General features: G+C 36.8%; 2 pseudogenes; both read left to right on the top strand.

Moving 5' to 3' along the window:
* Window positions 1-4,008: 4,008 nt before the first annotated feature.
* On the top strand, window positions 4,009-4,601 carry LOC109691206 (interferon alpha-5-like; annotated as a pseudogene).
* A 13,182-nt stretch (window positions 4,602-17,783) lies between these two features.
* On the top strand, window positions 17,784-18,350 carry LOC109690135 (interferon omega-1-like; annotated as a pseudogene).
* The last annotated feature ends 4,480 nt before the right edge of the window (window positions 18,351-22,830 follow it).

Raw genomic sequence — 22,830 nt, 5'->3', positions numbered from 1 at the left:
CTGTTGGTGGCAATGCAAATCAGTAAAATTATTATGAAAAAGCTAAAAATAGAACTGCCATATGATCCAGTGATACCATTCCTGAACATATGTTTAAAGGATATAAGTCAGGATACAATAGAGACACTAGCACACTGATGTATATCACAGTACAGTTCACAATAGCCAAGCTATGGAAACAACCCACATTCTAATATATATATATATATATATATATATATATATATATATTGGAGTTTTACTCAGCCATAAGGAAGAATGACACCTTGTGGTTTGAAGGCAAATGGATGCAATTGGAGGACATCATGTTAAGTGAAGTAAGTCAGGTTCAGAAAAAAGCCACACATTTTCTCTCATATGTTAAAGATAGATCCAAAAGATAAACATACACACAAAAAAGCAAGCATGATCATATACAAATTATATGTAAAACATGTTTGTAGTAGTGGAATATACAATGAATCTTGGGGAAGGTGGGAAGGAAAAGGGAATAACAGTGTGCCAACAATATTGTAATATGTAACATCTGTGAAAGTAGAGGATATAAGGATATGTATTGAAAGCTGTTGATAAATTAGGGATGTGAGGGAACAGGTAAGGGAGAGCAACAGAAGGGGCTGAACTGACAAAAGTAAAGTATACTAACAGCAGAATACATGAAGAAACCCTTTGAACATTGACTTAGAAATTAATAATGAAAGATAAGACTGTAAAATAGGTACAGTGTGTGTGGGGGGGTGAATGAAGGACATTAAGATGAGGGAATATGGTTGATGGATTTCATATACTCATGAAATAGAACAATGAAACTTCTTGCAATTGCTTTAAGTGGAGCAAGAGTGGGTTGCAGGGGAGAGATGAGGGGGGCAATACAACCAATATACAATAAAAGCCTATTTGAAATTGTCACAGTGAATGCCCCTGCACAATGAATACATCCTAATAAAAAAAGAAGTTGGCAAGGCACATGGTCTTGAGGTTTTTTTCATCTCAGTCCTCCTCCTGTGATGTGCTGGACTCTCCTCATTTCTCCAGAACTGGTTCCAGTTCCACACCTGCCATCCTTTCAGGTGTCAGCTCTGAGTCTTAGCTCATGGATTTCATTCTGGTTTACTTAATTCCTCTAGGCTGATCATGACACTAACTCTTAAGCTTGATGTAACAGGAATCTAAAGCCTTATTAATATATGAATAAATGGATAGAAATATGTAGGATTTCAATGAGTTACATGTAAATATATCACTGTGTTCCACAACATGTTATTAAAGTACATTCAATCTTATGAAGGCACATTCTGAAATACAAAATGAGACTATAACATGTAAATAAAATGGGAACAAATAAGGGGTTATGTAATGTGTCTGATGTAAGTGAATGAGGCTTTCCCATGAAGGGAAAGACTGCCATTACTTAGGAAGATCTCCACTGGAAAACACTAATCAGTCTAGAACAAGCTCTGGTTTTTATGGCCAGAAATATCTCCAGAGAGCATGAAAGAGCTAAGGACTCAGAGTGAGATTTTTTTGGAGACTCCTCTCTCTTTCTCTCTCTCTCTCTCATTTGTAAATTGACATAATAATATAAACCTGTGTGGTCTGTTTTACTCTCTGATGTTCTCAGTGACTTTGATGGGGTTGAGCCACGTAGGTCTTTTATACTTATGCAAAACAAGGGTGCTTTTATGGTAAAATCAGGATAGATTTTTTTTTTGTTAATGAAAAGAATAGCACCTAGTACAGACATACAATTATAAACACACCTGATCTGGGAAGATAAGCAGGGATGGACCTGATTGGTACTTGATAGAAGAACAATGTCTATGTGACAAGGAACACCTTACACAGTTTCATGCTTTCATTCCTTTTACTAACATTTTCCTTATTTAACTCTATTAAACTGAAAGAAATGTCCTAAAAGATTAACATTTCCTTTGCTTCCTGTCAGCCACAGAGTAATAATATTGATTTCTGAGTTCATGTATCCCCTAGAGAAGACCTTGATACAATGAACACTTATCTATTATTCAGAAAGAATACAGTGCTCTTTAAAATTTGACTTCCTAGAGCCAGGAAATGTGGTTCAAATTTGCAATCCCAGCACTAGGTGGCTAAGGCAGGAGGATCATAAGTACCAGGTCATCCTTTGTTACATAGAGAGTACAAGGAACCAGCCTAGGCTCCAAGAGATTCTCTCTCTCTCTTTCTCTCTCTCTCTCTCTCTCTCTCACACACACACACACACACACACACACACCCCTGAACTGCCTCTCCTTATTATAAACTCTGGTGAGTTGGTTTGTGTGTCTTCCTTGACTGTTGAAGGTTAGACTCTCCAAAGCTGAAAACAATTCTTGGACCTGGGAATGGATAGTTTCTTTGAGTCCACACCTGCTCAATATCCTTACATACATCTCTCAGCCATGTTGTCTCTGCTCTACCCCATCCTTTACTCTCCATCTTGCTGGGATGAATTTATCCAAATTATGTTTTGTCATTAGCTTTTCTCACTGGAATATTGCTTCTCTTCTTTCATTTTTATCACATTCAGGCATTATTTTGTTCTCTTTGTCCCCAATCATCACAATGCAAAAAGTGACAACTTTTTATTTCTATGAAAGAGAAATTTATAAGGAAATCTATGCATTATATTGCATGCTATACAGGAAAATTGTATACGCCATTTAGTTTATTATATTTATATCCAATTATTGACATTAGGACACAGTTTTCTTTCCTTTGGTAATAATTAGCTAAGGCTGGAATCTCTTTGAGAAATGTGAATTATAATGCAAAATTATTCTTTAAAACTCAAATTGATGTTTTCTCAATCATGTATTCTTATCAGGGACAATATACCTCCCAAGTGGAAGAAAAGTAGTTTGAAGAATATGAACAGTCTTAGATTTTGCCAGGTTTTGTGACCCTCCAAATCTGAACTCTAACAAAATCTTTTTCTTAATGTTTATTTCCTTTTTTTTGACTTTCCTTTTATCCCTGCAGAAACATTGGCATTGAGTTCATGAAAGATGAAGAAAAATTCATGAAACATCTCTGCTACAAACCTACAGAAAATAGATGACTGTGACTGATAGGACTGATAAATAAGGGTTTTCTCATCATTACACATTTGACCACAGTTCACATAGTATCGGGCTGCCATTGGCTGTATTGTATGTATTGCTTATGTTTGAATGTCAGTGAGTATGAAGGTGCTTTAGTCTATGGGAGTTAAACACCAATTGATCATATTTTGTTACTTAGTTCTAGTAAAGTTATTCAATGCATCAATAATTATGTCAATTGACTGTGATATTATTTAGTAACTAGTGAAGTTAAAAATTATTTTATCATGTGAAACAAAGCTAAACACTATTTACACCGAGAATAAAAATTAAAATACTTTGCATTTTGAATATTTTCATAAGTTTTGAAAGATTTCTGGATTTATTTACACTGAATTATATATTTTATGAATACAAAGTTGCATAATGTGATTTGTTATGATTTACATAAGTAAACACATTGCATTAAAAGTCATTAAATTATCAGTAAAAATATAATTCTTAAAAATAACAATTTATAAGCAAATGAATTTTGCTTAAAGCAAAAGTACATTTCACTTTCAGCTTAAATTTTTTGTCATTTAAAATTTTCACTTTCCTTTTTATGTATAAAACAAAGATATAGATAGTATACATAAATATGTTACCACACATCTGTGCTATTGAATTTTAATCAAGAATTTCTGTTAGGAAAAAAAAATCTAAAAAGCTCTGAGTAGCATGAGGACGGAAAACCAGATAGTTGGAAATGCCACTCTAAACGCAAGTAGTGAAAGCATAAAGGAAAACAAAAACAAAAGTGGAAAATAATGAGAGGGCATTCAAAAATGGAATCTTGAATGTTCTCTACTTAAGTCAAATGAGCACTTGATGGTCTTCAGAGATTTAGAAGCAAAGTCCACAATCACCCACCTCAGCCAGGTGAACAGCATCTGCAACATCTCCAATGGCGTTGTCTTTTGCTTTACTGGTGCCCTTGTCATTCTCATCTGCAGGTCAATCTGTTCCACATACTGTGGTCTGTCCCACAGCCATATCCCATGCCTTGACACCGTGGGACAAATGAGGAGAATCTCTCCTTTCTCCTGCATGAAGGTCAGAAATGACTTTGGATTCCCCCAGGAGGAGTTCAATGGCAGCCAAGTCTAGAAGCCTCAAGCCATCTCTGTCCTCCATGAGATGACCCGGTAGATCTGCAACCTCTTCAGCACAAAGGACTTCTCTGATGCTTGGGAGAAGACCCTTCTGCACAAATTTTGCACCTGCCTCTCTCAACAGCTGAAAGACCTGGAAGCCTGTCTAGCACAAGAGGTAAGGGAAGAAGAGCCACCCTTGATGCATGAAGACTCCACACTGACTGTGAGGAAATACTTCCACAGGATCACTCTCTACCTGAAAGAGAAGAAATACAACCCTTACTTCTGGGAAGTGGTCAGAACAGAACTCATAAGATCTTTCTCTTTATCAGAAAACTTGCAGGAAAGGTTAAGAAGTGAAGAAGAGACCTGCTCCATCATGGAAATAACTCTCAGTGAATAATACAATGTATCTCATGTTCATTAGGTCTGCCATTGCAAAGACTCATTTTTTCTACATTTGTGACATGTCTTCCATCAATGTCTGAGGTGTTGTCAGGAGTATTAGCAACATTGTATTCAATTCTCCATGCTGATTTAACTATCCACCTATTTCTTTATTTAAGTATTTATAAGATATAAGTTATTTTGGTGGTATAATATTATTTGAACTTTTACATTATGGTTAGTATAACAAAATGTGTTCTTTTAAAAATAGTAAATTTCTTGTTTTGCTTTGTTCATTAAATTTTTAGTATAGAAAACTTATTTCACATGTTTATTCTTTAAAAAGAAACTCCATGACTTATTACATAACCTTATAAAGAAGTGGAAGATGGGCCCCTTTATCATTATTAATATGTTCAAATTATGGATAAAAACTGAATTTTTAACATGTTGGGAATATAGCTCAGTAGATGAGTGCTTAGATAGTGTGTTGAGACCCTTGGTTGGATACCCAACACTGCAAAAATAAAACAAAGCAAGACTTTCTCTAAACCAGGTTGAATGTTGACCTCATCCTATAGAGGTGACCTAACAAATACAATTCCTCCTCTCTTGTATCTTTGATTTTTATAGGTAAAGAAACCTAAAAACAAAAATCATACTTAGTTAATATCAGCTGTTAAGTGGTTCAAAGGGAAGAAGTAAAAGTACAAACTTCTTTCAGTAAAAGGCAGATTGTGGTATATGAGGACTAAAAAATGAAAACAGAAATAGCCTCTATAAGTTGATGGCACATCTGTGTGTGCAAATGGACACTGCTAGTTGGATAATGGATTTCCAAATTACAAAGAACCAGTCACTGGACATACATACATAGCAACTGAAAGCCCTGAAGTGGAGGTGGACATATGGGGAGAGATTGTAGAAGTTGAAAGAGATTTAACTTCATTCTGAGGACCAACTATTTTTAAAGGAAAGGGAGAAAAGAGCCACAAAGGAAACAAGGAGAAGAGCCTCACATTACCAGGACATTGTGATAAAAGTCTAATTAAGAAAATAAACTTTTTAGAAGCAGAACAGATGAATTCAGGCAAGGTATGGACTGGATCTGCCCACTATATTGGGAAAATAGATGGCAGTGGTAACATTAATGGCAACATTTGGTGGAATTAATAAGCAGAAATCACATTGGATAAGTTGGAAATAAGAGAAGTAGTGAAGGATATATCATGGAATTCTGAGGGCAATGTAGGCCATTTATTTCTTTGCATAAATTTCCTTTTTTGCAATATAATTTTCTGGATAGATTCTGAGTAATTGATGCAATGGCAAATAACATGTTTAACATGTATATCTTAAATCATAGCATACTCAATTGCAATAATTTAGCATTTGTTTTAAATAATACTATGAATATTTGCTAATTTGTTAGGCAGAAATTGATAACTGAATCACGCATCATGAAATCTCATTACCACTGATTATATAATGACTTCAGAATTTATTTACTTTATTAACTATCTTGCATCATTATCAAATTGTTTTACTACAGTAAAACAATGCACTTCATTTTTAGTACAGCTGGATATGGTAAGACTTCTTTTGTATCACTCCTTGTAATTTCCTGGTTTTATGCAGATCCAAAAATAAGCAAATTACCATGGACATAATATGAGACTTTATCTAAGGATCTCTCAATACCAGCAGTCAAGAAAAATGTCAAAAACCAGCTGAAAATGAAGCAGGAAGCATGGAAATTCAAAGAGCAAAGAAGAATTGTGTATAATTCCAGAATAAAAGAAGATACAGGATTTATAACCAAAATCCAGAACACAAAACTAGTAAAATCATTAATACATCACCATAAACAATGCTTCATTGGCATTCTTTTCTGCTTGCACATCTGTGTGATAGCAAGTAACTCAATCTCTTTAAGCCTCAGTTTTCTTAATAAATAAAACTGGTTCAAAATATTTGTACAGTTGTGAAAAGTAGATGAACACATGCATTTATAGTACTTAACAGAGTATATTCTATACAGTAACATTTAAAATGTGGTAGGGTTTTTCTATTTTCTCACTGTATATGAGAAAATTATTTGTCTTTGGTTAAAATTTGTAGAAACTGTTCCCTACTTCTCAGTAACTGACATCCAAAAGAGGTAGTCTAAAAAAAGCAGAATTCTGTCATGAATTCTAGAGTGGGGAAAAATTGTCCCTCTTCATTTTAAAGAAGTATATTCAGACAGGAAATGGTGGCTTTGAAAATATCTGGAAGGGTGGGGGAAACAAAACATGAGAGTTAAAAAAAAATGGAATTCTGAGAAGACGTCTGTAAAAAGCCAAAAAACAGACACCCTTCACATGGAGGATGGATGTGAATTTAAGTTCAGTCAGGAAATGGTAGCTTATAGAAATATCTGGAAAAGAAGTTAGTCTTCTCTTCTGAAGTGAATATGGGTAGTATTCTCGTACTAATTCTGATGTGACACATTTCTGGACCACATACTTTCATTATGGAACCACAGGAAGCATTTCCCTTCCCTCTAGAAAGCCCCATAGTGCTCTGCTCAATCACTACTCCTTGACGTGCTTTACAGATTCATATAGCTGTTTTCCCTGCCCTTGTGGCTTCTAGCAATGAATTTCCCCTTAAGAATACAAATTGACCAATTAAAATCAAAGTTGAATGAAAGTTCTCCATTCATCAGAAATTCCTATATGAGGGGCTCTTCTTTTTCTTTTGATTAATATTTTTAGAAATAAGGGAATGTCTTTATTACAGTGACATAATATTAGGTGTAGCTAAAAAGAAATAGAAAGCAGAATCCATTTTAACCCAGGAACTCAAGATATATATATCTTGGCCAACAGAGATAAGACAGGTGTCAAGTCTGGAGTGCAGATTTTTTTCTGTTCAGGCAGAAGCCTATCTCCTTCTATTGACTTTATTTGTTTTCAGAGCTAAGAAAATGTTTTTCCCTGGAGAAAAAACTGACTACAGTATTGGAATGAACTTTTTTCCTTGGCTTTTGTATCTCACAAAGGGAAAACTACCAACTTCAGGAAGTCAGGTCTTCCTAATGAACAGTGGACAGCTCTGGTAGGAGAGAAAGTGTCAGATGTGTCCTTTACCTCCAGCCTACTCAGACACTCGGTGCTTTTGTCCCCAACTTTTCTAGGTTCTGCGGGTCACACGGAGGAAGGAGGGAGTGTTCCCATCTGGGTGTGGAGCTTCAAGGTAAGTCAGGGAAAATGTCTTGTTGGTGCATTAACTCCTTTCTAAGAGTATGCTGTCTATCTTACAAATTCTTTCCTACACTCAGATTTTGTTCCTTGACCTTCCAATCAGGAGAAAGTTTTCTCTGTCATTCTCAATAAGAACATGCTTGCATCAGTGCCACCTTGACTGGGTTCTTATGGAGAACACAGGCATACGAAAAGGAATTTCAGAAAATGCAAGAATTGCCAGCTATTGCCCATGGAATGTCTTGTTTGGACAGAACTGGGAAGTTCTAAGGTGATGTGCACTGGACTCAAAGAAGCAAATCAGGAGGTGAGGGTTATTGCTCAGGTAGGAAGAAAGCACTTCATAAGGGATCTCTCTTATCTCTAATTTATATGTTAAGTGTTATTTTGTCACTGCTCTTTCTTTCCTCCTCCACCACTTTGTGAGGGAACTAGTTTAGGAACAGGACTACCTGGATAAGCTTTGATAAACCTGACTGTCTTTGTGATTGCCTAGCACCTTTCAAATACTATGACTCTCCTTACTTCTTATTCTTTCCTTACTACTTACTCCTTCCTTCCTACTTTTTTTTTAACTTTTTGTACTTGCTTATGCTCTTTCCTTACTACTACTTGGATTCAGAGCCAAGGATACAAATATAGGCACAGCTGGACTCTTCCTACCTTCTGATTTCCTGAGTTTCAGGGGTCAATAACCACACTGATGTGTAGCTAGGCACAAAAACAGCAAGCACAGAGAATCCTTCCCACATGTTTATGTCTAATGACCTACTACAGAACCTAGCTAATCATCTGTGTTCCTGCTTAGAGTTTTTCTGTTCTGATTCCACTATAAAGAGACTACAGTAGACATAGGACTCTCTTGTATGCTCAAAAGGTCAACCAGAAACATGAAAACATTGAAGGAGTCAGCTTGACAATAGGGCTGAAAGCAAAGATGCTTAGAGTGTCTGCTAGAACAATGTCAGGTCCTCAGAAACTAGAAGAGTACTGGTTGAGTGAATTGTTCCTTCAGATTGTAAGACTTGAATTTTGGATTCAAAATCCTTCAGATTCTCTCTTATAATAGGAGAGATGATTGAAATGGTTCTGAGAGCACAGTGTTCTCCCACAGACACCTGTATAGCTTCAACATGGCCAACTGGGAAAACTGAGTCCATGCAGCGTTCAGAGTTTTGGAAGGGTTCATGGATTCTTACAAGAGGGAGAGAGCAAGTCATCACAACACAGGTGAAAATATTATTGGGGCCAGTGCCACCCAAGAGATCTCTTAAATTCTCATTAGATGCAGCCTATCTTTAAAACAAGAAAACAATAGGGCCATAGGTAAGAATTTGAGTTTATTTTGCATAAAAAGGCCAAGGCTTGGTGGCATACGCTTAAAATCTCAGCACTTGGGAAGCTGAGGTTGGAGAATCATAAATTGCAGGCCAGACTAGACTACATAGCAATACCCTATCTCAAAAAAAAAAAATAAACATTAAAAATCCTACTGGGCAGCAGTAGCTCATGCTTATAATCCTCGCTACTCAGGAGGTGGAGGGTTTCAGACAAGCTTGGAAAAATAGTTCATGAGACCCTGTTTCAAAAATACCCAACATGGAATAGGATGGTGGAGTGGCCTAGTACCACAAAAAGAAAGAAAGTAGAAGGAAGGAAGGAAGGAAGGAAGGAAGGAAGGAAGGAAGGAAGGAAGGAAGGGAGTGAGAGAGGGAGAGAGGGAGGGAGGGAGAGAGAAAGAAAGAGAAAGAAAAAAAAAGAAATTGAAGTATACCCTCTCTAGGAGGACATATACTGGCATTGTGCATGTTGGAAGATCAAAATTTCTAATGGCAAAGACTCTTGTGAAAATGCATTTATTTAACTTTGTTCATTAAAAAGAGGACATTAGTGGATCAATTCTCTCTTTTCGTTCCAATTCTCTCTTTTTGTTCCTTTTGTTCTGTAGTATTTAGGCATATTTAGGATTTGGAACCCTTCCTGAGAATAAGGGTTCAAAATAAAAGAATATTAAACGTATATAAATAATAAATTAGAACCATTCACCATAAATGTGAGTATCTAAAGAGCTATTATATCTCTGCTTATAAGCATTAAGCATAAATGTAGCAATGATGGGGTCTTTAAAAAAGATTAGACACAAAGAAGACAAAAAACTCATTTTCATCATTTAAAGGAAACTTCAATGGAGCCCATAAAGGGTCCTCATGAGCTATGCTGGCTGTGATTCCATGTGAAGAAAATGTGGGGCACCCAGGGCTTAGGGAACCTTTGCAACTCTCTAGAGTTATGGAGCTGTGAACATTACCGTGTGGTTTGAGTGTATGGTCTTTGCTACAGGTGCCCTGTGAGCATGTAGTGTGGGGCTAGAGGAAACTCTCTGTATGACTCTGTCACTTGTATTTGTGTACACAGGCAGGCAGGCCAGCATCTCAGCTATGACAAGGTTTTTATTTTTGATGTGGTAAATGTTTGTACAACCAAAATGACATCTTTTATTATTTTTTTATTTTATTCATATGTGCATACAATGTTTGGGTCATTTCTCCCTCCTTCCCCCTATCCCCTGCATCTCCCCCCCACCCCCTCGCTACCAGGCAGAAACTATTTTGCCCTTATTTCTAATTTTGTTGAAGACAGAGTATAAGCAATAATAGGAAGGACCAAGGGTTTTTGCTAGTTGAGATAAGAATAGCAATACAGGGAGTTGACTTGCATTGCTTTCCTGTGCATGTGTGTTACATTCTAAATTAATTCTTCTCAAACCAGCCTTTTCTCTAGTTCCTGGTCCCCATCTCCTATTGGCCTCAGTTGCTTTAAAGTATCTGCTTTAGTTTCTCTGTGTTGAGGGCAACAAATGCTATCTAGTTTTTTAGGTGTTTTACCTATCCGCATACCTTCCTGTGTGCTCTTGCTTTATCATGTGATCAAAGTCCAGTCCCCTTGCTGTGTTTGCCCTTGATCTAATATCTGCATATGAGGGAGAACATACGATTTTTGGTCTTTTGGGCCAGGCTAACCTCACTCAGAATTATGGTCTCCAATTCCATCCATTTACCAGTGAATGATAACATTTCGTTCTTCCTAATGGCTGCATAAAATTCCATTTTACATAAATGCCACATTTTCTTAATCCATTTGTCAGTAGTGGGGCATCTTGGCTGTTTCCATAACTTGGCTATTGTGAATAGTGCTGCAATAAACATGGGTGTGCAGGTGCCTCTGGAGTAACCTGAGTCACATTCTTTTGTGTAAATCCCCAGGAATGGTACTGCTGGATCAAATGATAGATCAATGTTTAGCTTTTTAAGTAGCCTCCAAATTTTTTTCCAGAGTGATTGTACTAGTTTACATTCCCACCAACAGTGTAAGAGGGTTCATTTTTCCTCGCATCCTCACCAATACCTGCTGTACGTGGTGTTGCTAATGATGGCTATTCTAACAAGGGTGAGGTGGAATCTTAGTGTGGTTTTAATTTGCATTTCCTTTATTGCTAGAGATAGTGAGCATTTTTTCATGTGTTTTTTGACCATTTGAATTTCTTCTTTTGAGAAAGTTCTGTTTAGTTCACTTGCCCATTTCTTTATTGGTTCATTAATTTTGGGAGAATTTAGTTTTTTAAGTTCCCTATATATTCTAGTTATCAGTCCTTTGTCTGATGTGTAGCTGGCAAATATTTTCTCCCACTCTGTGGGTATTCTCTTCAGTTTAGAGACCATTTCTTTTGTTGAGGAGAATCTTTTTAGTTTTATGAGGTCCCATTTATCTATGCTATTTCTTAGTTGCTGTGCTGCTGTGGTTCCATTGAGAAAGTTTTTACCTGTACCTACTAATTCCAGAGTATTTCCTACTCTTTCCAGTATCAACTTTAGAGTTTGGGGTCTGATATTTAGATCCTTGATCCATTTTGAGTTAATATTGGTATCAGGTGATATACATGGATCTAGTTTCAGTTTTTTGCAGATTGCTAACCAGTTTTCCCAGCAGTTTTTGTTGAAGAGGCTGTCTTTTCTCCATTGTATATTTTTAGCACCCTTGTCAAAGACAAGTTGGTTATAGTTGTGTGGCTTCATATCTGGGTCTTCTGTTCTGTTCCACTGGTCTTCATTTCTGTTTTTGTGCCAGTACCATGCTGTTTTTATTGTTATTGCTTTGTAATATAGTTTGAAGTTGGGTATCGTGATACCTCCATCATTATTCTTTTGACTGAGTATTGCCTTGGCTATTCATGGCCTCTTGTATTTCCATATAAATTTCACGGTAGATTTTTCAATCTCTTTAATGCATGTCATTGGAAATTTGATTGGAATTGCATTAAACATGTAGATTACTTTTGAGAGTATAGACATTTTTACTATGTTGATTCTACCAATCCATGAGCATGGGAGATCTCTCCACTTTCTGTAGTCTTCCTCAATCTCTTTCTTCAGAAGTTTATAGTTCTCCTTGTAGAGGTCGTTCACATCCTTTGTTAGGTTTACATCTAAGTAGTTGATTTTTTTGAGGCTATTGTAAATGGAATTGTTTTCATATATTCTTTCTCAGTTTGTTCATTATTAGTTTATAGAAATGTTAATGATTTTTCTATGTTGATTTTATATCCTGCTACCTTGCTATAGCTATTGATGGTGTCTAGGAGCTTTTGAGTAGAGGTTTTTGGATCTTTAAGGTATAGGATCATATCGTCTACAAATAGGGATATTTTGACAGTTTCTTTACCTATTTGTATTCCTTTTATTCCTTCTTCTTGCCTAATTGCTCTGGCTAGGAATTCCAGTACTATGTTGAATAGGAGTGGAGACAGTGGGCATCCTTGTCTGCTTCCTGATTTTAGAGGGAATGGTTTCAGTTTTTCTCCGTTAAGTATAATGCTGGCTGTAAAGTTTGTCATATATAGCTTTTATGATGTTGAGGTACTTTCCTTCTATTCCTAGTTTTCTTAGAGCTTTTATCATGAAATGGTGTTGGATCTTATCAAAGGCTTTTTCTGCATCTATTGAGATGATCAAGTGGTTTTTGTCTTTGCATCTGTTAATGTGTTTATTTATGTTTATTGATTTTCATATGTAGAACCACCCCTGCATTCCTGAGATGAAGCCTACTTGGTCATGGTGAATAATCTTTTTGATGTGTTATTGAATTCGGTTTGCCATTATTTTATTGAGGAGTTTTGCATCAGTGTTCATTAAGGAGATTGGCCTATAGTTCTCATTTTTGGAGGTGTCTTTGCCTGGTTTTGGGATAAGTGTAATACTGGCTTCATAAAATGTGTTAGGCAGTTTTCCTTCCCTTTCTATTTCATGGTACAGTTTAAGGAGGGTTGTTATCAGTTCTTTTTTAAAGGTCTGATAAAATTCAGCAGAGAATCCATCAGGTCCTGGACTTTTCTTTTTGGGGAGACTCTTGATTGCTGCTTCTTCATTTTGTGTTATAGATCTAGTCAGGTGATTAATATCCTCTTGGTTCAGTTTTGGATGATCATATGTATCTAAAAATCTGTCCATTTCTTTAAGATTTTCAAATTTATTTGAATATAGGTTCTCGAAGTAGTCTCTGATGATTTCCTGGACTTCCAGGAACTTTTCTCCAGTTCCATCCATTCACTTGCAAATGATGAGATTTCATTCCTTTTCATGGCTGCATAAAATTCCATTGTGTGTAGATACCACATGTTCTTAATGCATTCATCAGTAGTCGGGCATCTTGGCTGTTTCCATAACTTGGCTATTGTGAATAGTGCTGCAATAAACATGGGTGTGCAGGTGCCTCTGGAGTAACCTGTGTCACAGTCTTTTGGGTATATCCCCAAGAGTGGTATTGCTGGATCAAATGGTAGATCAATGTTTAGCTTTTTAAGTAGCCTCCAAATTTTTTTTCCAGAGTGGTTGTACTAGTTTACATTCCCACCAACAGTGTAAAAGGGTTCCTTTTTCCACACATCCTCACCAACACCTGTTGCTAGTGGTGTTGCTAATGATGGCTATTCTAACAGGGGTGAGGTGGAAACTTAGTGTGGTTTTAATTTGCATTTCCTTTATTGCTAGAGATGGTGAGCATTTTTTCATGTGCTTTTTGGCCATTTTAATTTCTTCTTTTGAGAAAGTTCTGTTTAGATCACTTGCCCATTTCTTTATTGGTTCATTAATTTTGGGAGAATTTAGTTTCCAAAATGACGTATTTTAAAGCTTAAGAAACATAAACAATGTAGAGGCCAAGTTGTGGGTAAATCATCCATTTTGGTGTCAAACATAGACAACCATAAACAATCACACTAATGTGATTGCTTGGTTAAGGAGCTCTTCCTCACAGGAAGTTCATAATATTCTTCCTTGCATCATTCAAAAGGTCTTTTTGACACTGACATCTCAATCATCGGATGGGATGGAAAGACACAGAGGAGAAGAGAGTCTCCACTGGGGTGTATCAGGAGAGGACAGGAAGCCCAGTCTAGTCTGGGAGGTGAGAAACTGATTTTTGTCCTTGGGGATGAGAACAGCTGGCTGGTGGGAAAAGGTCTCCTATGGAGTCCCGGAGTGCCAAAAGGAGATAAGTCAGAGCTCACATATCTGGACTGTGGGTAGAATGAAAGATGTTAGGTGGTTTTTGTTTATTCTTAAACTCATGTAAAATATAAATAAGTAAGCCTCAGGAACTTTTCAAAAAATGGTTTCTATATGACAATAGTGAGTTAATAAAGTAGTTTTAATATATTTTGAGAAAACACTTATTAAATTATATATTTTTTTCTTAGCAGAAAAAGCCTCTCACTCACAACTATTTAAAAGGTATTTCATCTAATTTTTCTCAGGACATAAGAACCTGAGTCAGTTCAATTCACTTGCACCACATCCCCTACAGTGAAACAATGAACAGTGACATTCAATGTAGCACTCATACCCTTTGTCATCTCAATCTCCCTGCTCTATTGATTTCATGCCACAACCTCTCTTTGTCCATTTCTATTCTTCACTTTCTTTAATAGGCCTTCCAGAGAAGCTTTTATCTCAGTGCCCCCTAAGGTGTCCACTTTGGATTCTTGGCTTGTCCCTGTGCATTTATACTTCTGTCCAAAGCATTGTATAAACAATTAACATACAGATACCAGTACTCAGAGGATTGAGTTAATCTTTTCAAATATTTCAGACCAGTGGATAGTCCTTATTTAGCACTTAATAAATTTCTCTGTTTTTTATTTTATTTAAATATCATTATTATTACTTTCTATATTAAGAGAAGAATCCTTTGGTGTCACCTAAATCCCCTTCTTTATATTGCTAGGTTTCTGAAAGCAGTCTTTTCAGTGTTTGAGAGGATTATTAATTAAGTGCATTTCTCAGGCAAGTCTAATATCCACTATCCTGAAGATAGGTTTAATGTTGTCATGACTGGGGTCTGGGGACTAGTTGCTAGTCCCCTGGGAGTTGATTGGTTTGACTCCTCTTCTTAGAGCCGATTACACCTTCATTAGTCAGAAGAACATACAGTGACTGGTCTTGGATAAGTGAAAACTGAGGGCAGATCTCTTTCTCTCTCTCTCTCTCTCATCTCACTAATACTGGGTGGTAAGGGAGGGGGTGGGGGAGAAATGAACCAAGCCTTGTATGCACATATGAATAATAAAAGAAAAATGGAAAAAAAAATAATGAGATTTGAACTTAGCGCCTTTTCCTTGCTAGGCAGGCACTCTACAGCTTGAGCCATGCCTCCGGCCCTTTGTCCTCTGATTATTTTGGAGATAAGATCTCACTTTTTACCTAGGCTAGCCTTGGACCAAGATCCTCCTATTTTAGGCTTCCCACCTTCACTGGAATGACAGGGAGTCTTGTGAACATCCTGCCTGTGGTGCCCTGGACCCATGATCTTCTGGATATCAGCCTCCCAAGCAGCTAGAATTACAAGTGTGAGCCACCAGCGATCAGCTATTATTCATTCTTCTTCTGATTGTGTGGGTTTTTTCTTTTTTTTTTTGGAGAGGGAAGGAGGTTCTGGTGTTTGAACTCTGGTCCTCACATTTGCTAGACAGGTGCATGTGAGCCACAGACCTCAGCTGAGTTGCTTATTTTTGAGGCTTTTGAGGAAGCACTAATCTTCCCACCTTTGTGTTCTTCAGCATTGGCCTTTGTTCCTTCCCTCTGCCATAGCCCCTAGTCCTCTTTTTTTTTTTTCTAATGCTTTGGCATTTATCAGGGGAAAGTCACTTCCTTTCTTTCACTTTCATGACATTTGGACTTATTTTGATTTCATTTTGCCCACAACTTTGGATTTTTGCTTTCTATGAAAGTTAAAATGAGAAAAATAATTTTGATGTCTTAAAAATTATAGAAAAGTGATATGCCCCCTTCTGTCTTCCTTTTACTTTCTTTAGTAAAAATTAATCTCAAGATTAAGTAGGAAGTAATACAGGAGCAGCAAAACTCACCTTGGCCAATAAACCACTGTGCAAAAAAGAAGTTACAACATTTATTTTGTTGCTATTGTTTAAATCTAAAATGAAAAATCACAAATGAGTAAAAGACAGAGAGCTATTACTCTTTGGTGTGTTAGCCTGAGGTTCATGCTTTGTTAGAGTACACCATAGACAGATGGACAAATCAAACAGGATCACTGAGTGGGTGAACAACTGAAAGCCACTCACTACCTTTTGTAATATAAACGCCTAAAGAGAGACAATGTCACATATAAATATCCTGTGTTTACAAGCTCAGAAGATTTGAGGATATCAAGTATTCAGTCATTTAACTAAAAGAGTTGAACAATAAAAACTTTAAGAAATAAAAACTATTTGATAATTGAACATAAATGATTTAATCCCTCCACCTACTTAGGCAAAAATTTTTCTTCTATCAGGAACTGAGGCGTGTTTTTGGTGCCTGGGGATAATGGATCAGGTGGGGAGGAAGTCACCACTGAAGCCTAAGTTCCTTAATTCAGGCATTCTAGGGGCAGGGGAAAGACCTTGAAGAACTGTCAACAAGGAAGAATCTCCTCAGTGAAGGGATTCTAAAGTCATCTGGATGTGTGAACCTCCTTTCAGGGAGGGAGTCTGATAACTGTGAGCTGAGGACACTTTGTCACTCTAGATCAGAGGATGTTACAGATGTGAGAACACTTTGTGAGTGAGGTAGTGCTACAGAAATAACATTACCTTGAAGTTATGATCTCTAGTCTCATATGCATCTGAAAACAGCCAGGATTCAGGTTAGGGGAAATCGTTATAGCTTGAAGAGCACTTCAGATCTCAGTAACAATATGGTCGACAGAAATGGCAAAGTCTACATTAATCTTAAACTTGTGCCCTAGTGAAGCACAACCACATGGACCTGCATGAATGTGTTCTAGAAGGAGACAAACACCATAGAAGCTTATTCCCCAGTTATCACCAGCTTGTGCTGTGAATAAGACAGCGAACAAAAGCCCATTCTTCATTCTCAGAGTTTATTTGCCACAAATGGTCTGGTAAATCTCTAAAAAAAATACAAAAAAATCCTAAATTTGAGGGATTATAATTTTCTATATTCACAAAGAAGGGTAAAAATGGAGGTAAGAATCAGGACCAAAAATTTGTTCCTAGAAAAGTAATATTTGCACATGAAAAATGATATGAGTGTGCATGTGTGTGGGATTATTTACATATACACTACTGACTTTAGGCCACACACACTTCTCATTGGATTGATAGTATCATTTGAATTGGCACATCTTAAGTCTACTGGGAAAATTGACCTTCAATATAAAATAATAGCCTAGGTTGATGTCATTGTTTAGGCCATATGAAGATTGCACAAATATAAACAAAAAAGGAAGTAAATCATAATGAAATGTTCAGAAAATGAAAATTACCAGTTCTCTATATAAAAGCCATGCATACACAGAAAGTCTTCACAGAACCTAAGAACCACGGCTTTCCTGGATTCTAGTTTAGTCAGGCCAGCAGCATCCTTAATTCCCCCATGGCCCTCCTGGTTTCTCTACTGACTACTTTGTACTGTGCAGCTATGGCCCTGTTGGATCTCTGGCCTGTGCCCTGTCTCAGAACTCTGACCTGCTTAGCAAACAGACCTTTGAACCACTGGACCAAATGAAGAGACTCTCCTCTGTCTGAAGGACAGAAGGGACTTCCAGTTCCCCCAGGAGATGGTGAATGGCAGTCAGTTCCCGAAGGCCCCGGCTATGTCTGTCCAGCAGATCTCCAACCTCTTCTACACAGTGCACTCCTCTGCTGCCTGGAATGTGACCCTCCTGAACAAACTCTGCAGTGAACTCTATCAGCAGCTGGAGGACGTAAGGATCTGCTTGATGCCAGTGATGGGTGAAGAAGAATCTGTCTCTACAATTGAAAATCCCACACTGAACTTAAAAGAAGTACTTCCAGGGAATTTGCCTCTATCTTGAAGAGAAAAAAATACAGTGACCATGCTTGGGAAATCATCAGGGTGGAGATGGTTACAGCCTTCTCCTCAGCTGCAAAGTTACAAGAAAGGTTAAGAAGTAAGGATGGAACCCTGGTGTCATCCTGAAATGAGTCTCCCTGAAGAACTGGTCATATCACACTTGCCCATGTACCCTTGATCATTCCAAAGGGCTCGCTCTTCCACTTTAGTCAGAATTTATTAAGTCAGCAGTGACAGCCCTGATGTTCTTTATTATTATTTATTTGAATTTTATTTATTCTTCAATGCTAGTATATTTATATTATTTTATTTTTCACATAAAAATGTTTGCCATTATAGTATTCAAATTAGAAAACATGTTCACGCTTCCATTTTATGAAATATTGTATTTTATTATTTATTACATTCTTATCAAATAAAAACTTCTTATCAAACAAAACTGAAGTCTAAATGCCATTTTTCTGTACTAAACTGAAGAACAGGTAGTGATATTTATTTCCTTTTTTTCATTCCATCCTCATCATATGTACAACATGAGAATCAATGTGGCAGATCTTAGAATTGCGATCAAGAAATACAGATGGATAAAGCAAACACACTTCCTTCTTTTTGGAAACTTCCAGTCTTACAGAGAAAGAAACGAATGTCACTTGCATAAAATATTGCAGAGGAAAAGGAAGTTGAACACAAAGTGATACAGGGAATGAACATGATATTCGATGTCCTTTCTAAAGTGTCTGGGAGACATAAAAATGAAAGAAATCTATTAGCAACCTAGAATATGGGTCAAGTACAAATAGCAAATTTTGCATGGGTGGAGGTATCAAGTTAGCATTCTTTATTGCATGTTTCAGGGCATGGGAATGGATGTGATTATTCACACATAGCATGGCAATGAGATGAGCTTATGCTTTGTCCTGTAGTTCCTCAATGTTTAAAGGTAGGTCAGAGAAAGTCTGTAAAGGGCACTGGGGTGGAGATGCCAGTGCAGTGAGAAAGAGAAACAGGGAAGTGTGCAGAGAGATGCAGGAAGGGAAGGTGTTGGTACCTTAAAGGCAGGTGAGCACTGAATTGTCCCAGTGCACCTGAAAACAGATGGCTTTGTTGATCTTTTGGTGGCAAAATCTGATTTAGTGGAAACAGTGGAGGAGAAACTGTTTGGGGGTGGGTTAAAGAGAAAATCTGAAAGGGGAAGTTAGAACACTGTGATTGGAAAATTATTTGGACACTTGTTTGAGTAGAAGAATGAAATAAGGTGGCACCTACAGGAGAATGTGGATCAATATCTCCTGCATTTTCTTTTCATGCTTTTGCAATGTTTTCAGAGACTCATTTTCAAAGAGCAGCTATATTAACATAAAATATATGAAAAATTTAAATATCTGATTTAAATATTTATTTGGGTAAAACAGTAACTTAACAGTAGCCAGTTATACTTTGTAATAATCTTCTATATAACATTTACTTGCTAATTGCAGTTCTTTTCTCTTTTTCTTAATCACATTAATACAAGAGTTTAATAATAGAAGAATGTGGAGGATGGGAACTCTACTTTGTGCTCAATTTTTCTATAAACCTGAAACTGCTCTAAGACAATATTAGTTATAACCATCATTGTCTTCTGTGTGGCTAAATACTTAGTATGCATGCTCAAGGCCTAGAAGACACTGAGAGTGGTTAAGACACAGGAGATAACTGCAGTTATTTTGTACAATCAAATGTTTTAATTAGATCTTTCTATTCTGTTAGTTTACTTTTTATGCTCATTATTTACTATTTACATTACATATTTATAACCTTGTAATTTCTAATTGTGGACATACGTATTTTCTGAAAAGTATAGCCAAGTTCTTTTGATGGACCCTTCTTTTTTAACTTTACCTGTATACAAAGAGCTGGACTCTTTTTTTTAATTTAAAAAAATTTTTTATTTAAATTAAGAAATGTCAATGTCAGACTACCAATCTTCTATGTAATAGTATTCCTCTTTTGACCTAAAATGTATTCAGCATCCTCTTTTGTAAATATGTGCTTCTATTCATTTCTGTTTTTCATTAGGATATCTTTCATTAAGGATATGAGAGAGTAATCTGAATTGCTTTCGTTACAATGTCAAGCAATTCCTGAATCTTTTATTTAAATTTTCTTTCATTTCTTAATAACCTCTGATACATCTTTATCATAAATATACTTACTGTTGGTAATCCAATATTTTTAGAATATTTGTTTTCTTAATATGACTAGTAATATTTCCTCTTTGTTATAATTCTTCAATAATTTTTATAACAATAATTTAAAATTTTGAATTCTATTGATTAAGATAGCTAAGACCAAAAATTCCATTTCTACTTTTAAAATATTGTTGTTTTACTTATTTATCTATTGGTGGTACAGTAGTTTAAACTCAGGAATTTACACTTACAGGCTCTCTACCATTGAGCCAGACACCCAACCCTTTTTGCCTTGGTTGTATTTGAGGTAGGGTCTTGCTTTATGCCCAGGCTAGCCAGCATTGCAATCCTCCTATTTATGCTTCACCTATAGCTGGGATGATAGACTTGTGCAACACACCCAACTTTTTTGATTGAGATGGGGCGTCTAGTGAAATTTTTCCCTAGGCTCTAGCCTCAAACCATGATCCTTCTTATCTCCACCTCCCTTTTTGCAGGGATTACAGGTTTGAACCACAACACCTAGTCGCTAATTTTTAAATAATTGCTTACATTATTTCCTAATTAACTTTAGAACTGATTTATAGAAGAACTTTAGCTTCGTGAATACCAGAACATGTGTTCCAAATTGTTAAAAATGGCTAATTGACATGCATATCAAGAAAAGTGGCATATGATCAATATGAATGAAAAACATGATCAAATAATCTTTCAGAACCTAGAACAATCATTAAACACCAAGTAATAATATTAATTACAATATAATGCTGTGCAAGATATATAATAGCCACCAACATAAGAGTGACCAGGGAGAAATAATTTAATAACCATGAAAAATCTTACTTAAAACAACTGTTGACAAAAATCCACAATATAAAATTTAGGTGCCATTCAAAATCACAATACAGGATTTTGCATTAGTCCCCATTCCTCCAGTTAATGTATGTGTTCCTGGGCAGTCATCTCACCTTCTACATCTTAGCTTCTCAAATGTAATGCAGAGGAGAAATATTCATAGGGCCATTGTAGGAAAATAACACGTACATTTTTAAACACTTGGCAGTGTACTTTCTGGCAACTGAGTGATTAATATCTGCTAACCATCTTATTTTTATATGCAGATCCATCCGAGAATAGTATTTGTCTTTAAGCACTGTGGAAATGTTCTACCACTTGTTAGAAACTGGTGACTACCCAAAGCTGGAATTCCGTGGAGTTCTGGAAAAGATGAAAAAACAGTGAGTCCCTCTGCCACAGGAGCGGCTGCTTTCTGTCTAGTCAGTGGGATGCCAATATTTGAACGAGGAGAATTGGGGCCGGGGACGAGGGGAAAGAGGGAAAAAAAACCTGATGAACTCACTCACAGTATTTATGGGCTGTGCTGGCACATGCTGTACTTACTCCCACTTCTCTTCCCCACCTCACTGGGTCCACTCACTTCCTCATCACCCATCTTCCTCCTCTCATCTTCCCACCCATTCTCACAGGTGCTTCTGCTTCTGTTGTGGTTCTAGCTTTCTATGAAAGTTGTAAGCCACAGGAAGAAAATAAAAATGGAACTCTGAATTTTTGCAAAACTGCTGTAGGAAGGTTTGCATCTGTGTGTTTCTTGGAGGATGTTTTTGAGGCCCGAGGGAATCCCCTGCAACAATGACATATTGGAATCTGAAAATGAAGGGACACCTCTGAAACCTGCTTGCCCTGTGGTTCACAGAGTGCTCAAGTGGCGCGTGCAGCTCCTACGGTCATTGCAAGGGCAGAGACCACATCTGTGCCAGGCAGGCTTCTCTTCCATATACAAGTCCTGGGATTCACCTCCAAAAGGAACAGGCCCTTTCTTACAAGAATTGACCCACACTGGAATATGGCTATTCTTTTAGCTTAAATGGTTACAAAAAGAGAAAGTCTCCAGCTTCAGACAGGACACAGGCTCTTTGGGCAATGGGCAGCTGCAGAGAGAAAGGAATGAAAATTTGCTTCCTGCCTCCAATCTATTGTGCAGGTCATAGGCTCCTGACCAACCACCCCTTATCCACACTATGGGTTGGAGCTGGACAAACTCTGTGTGGAACTGCAGTGGTAATTAAAGGGAAATCTCATTTCTGATGTGTGTTAAATGTTTATATTGAGAATGAATTGTTTCACAAATTCATTCCTAATATCGGAATGCATAACTATGAAAATATACTCCTCACCACAGAGAATAATCAGATTTGAAGCTCCCCCATAGTCAAACAGAGGATTCAGATGTATTTAAGAACAGTATTTTAGGAATTCTACTATTGTCAACTGTCAGGAAGCCTTTTTATTGAAGTACACGGATGTTGGTAAAATTTGGGAGGTTTTACTGTAATATACACAATTTTGGACTTGAGGTCTTTAGCTTGGATTTGTGTAAGGGTGGGGGTTTAGAGACATATATATTATATAATTTT

This window comes from Castor canadensis, chromosome 13 (assembly GCF_047511655.1).
Source record: "Castor canadensis chromosome 13, mCasCan1.hap1v2, whole genome shotgun sequence".
Lineage (NCBI taxonomy): Eukaryota > Metazoa > Chordata > Mammalia > Rodentia > Castoridae > Castor > Castor canadensis.
Note: the sequence above shows the minus strand (reverse complement) of the source record. Positions and strands in the feature narration are given on the sequence as shown.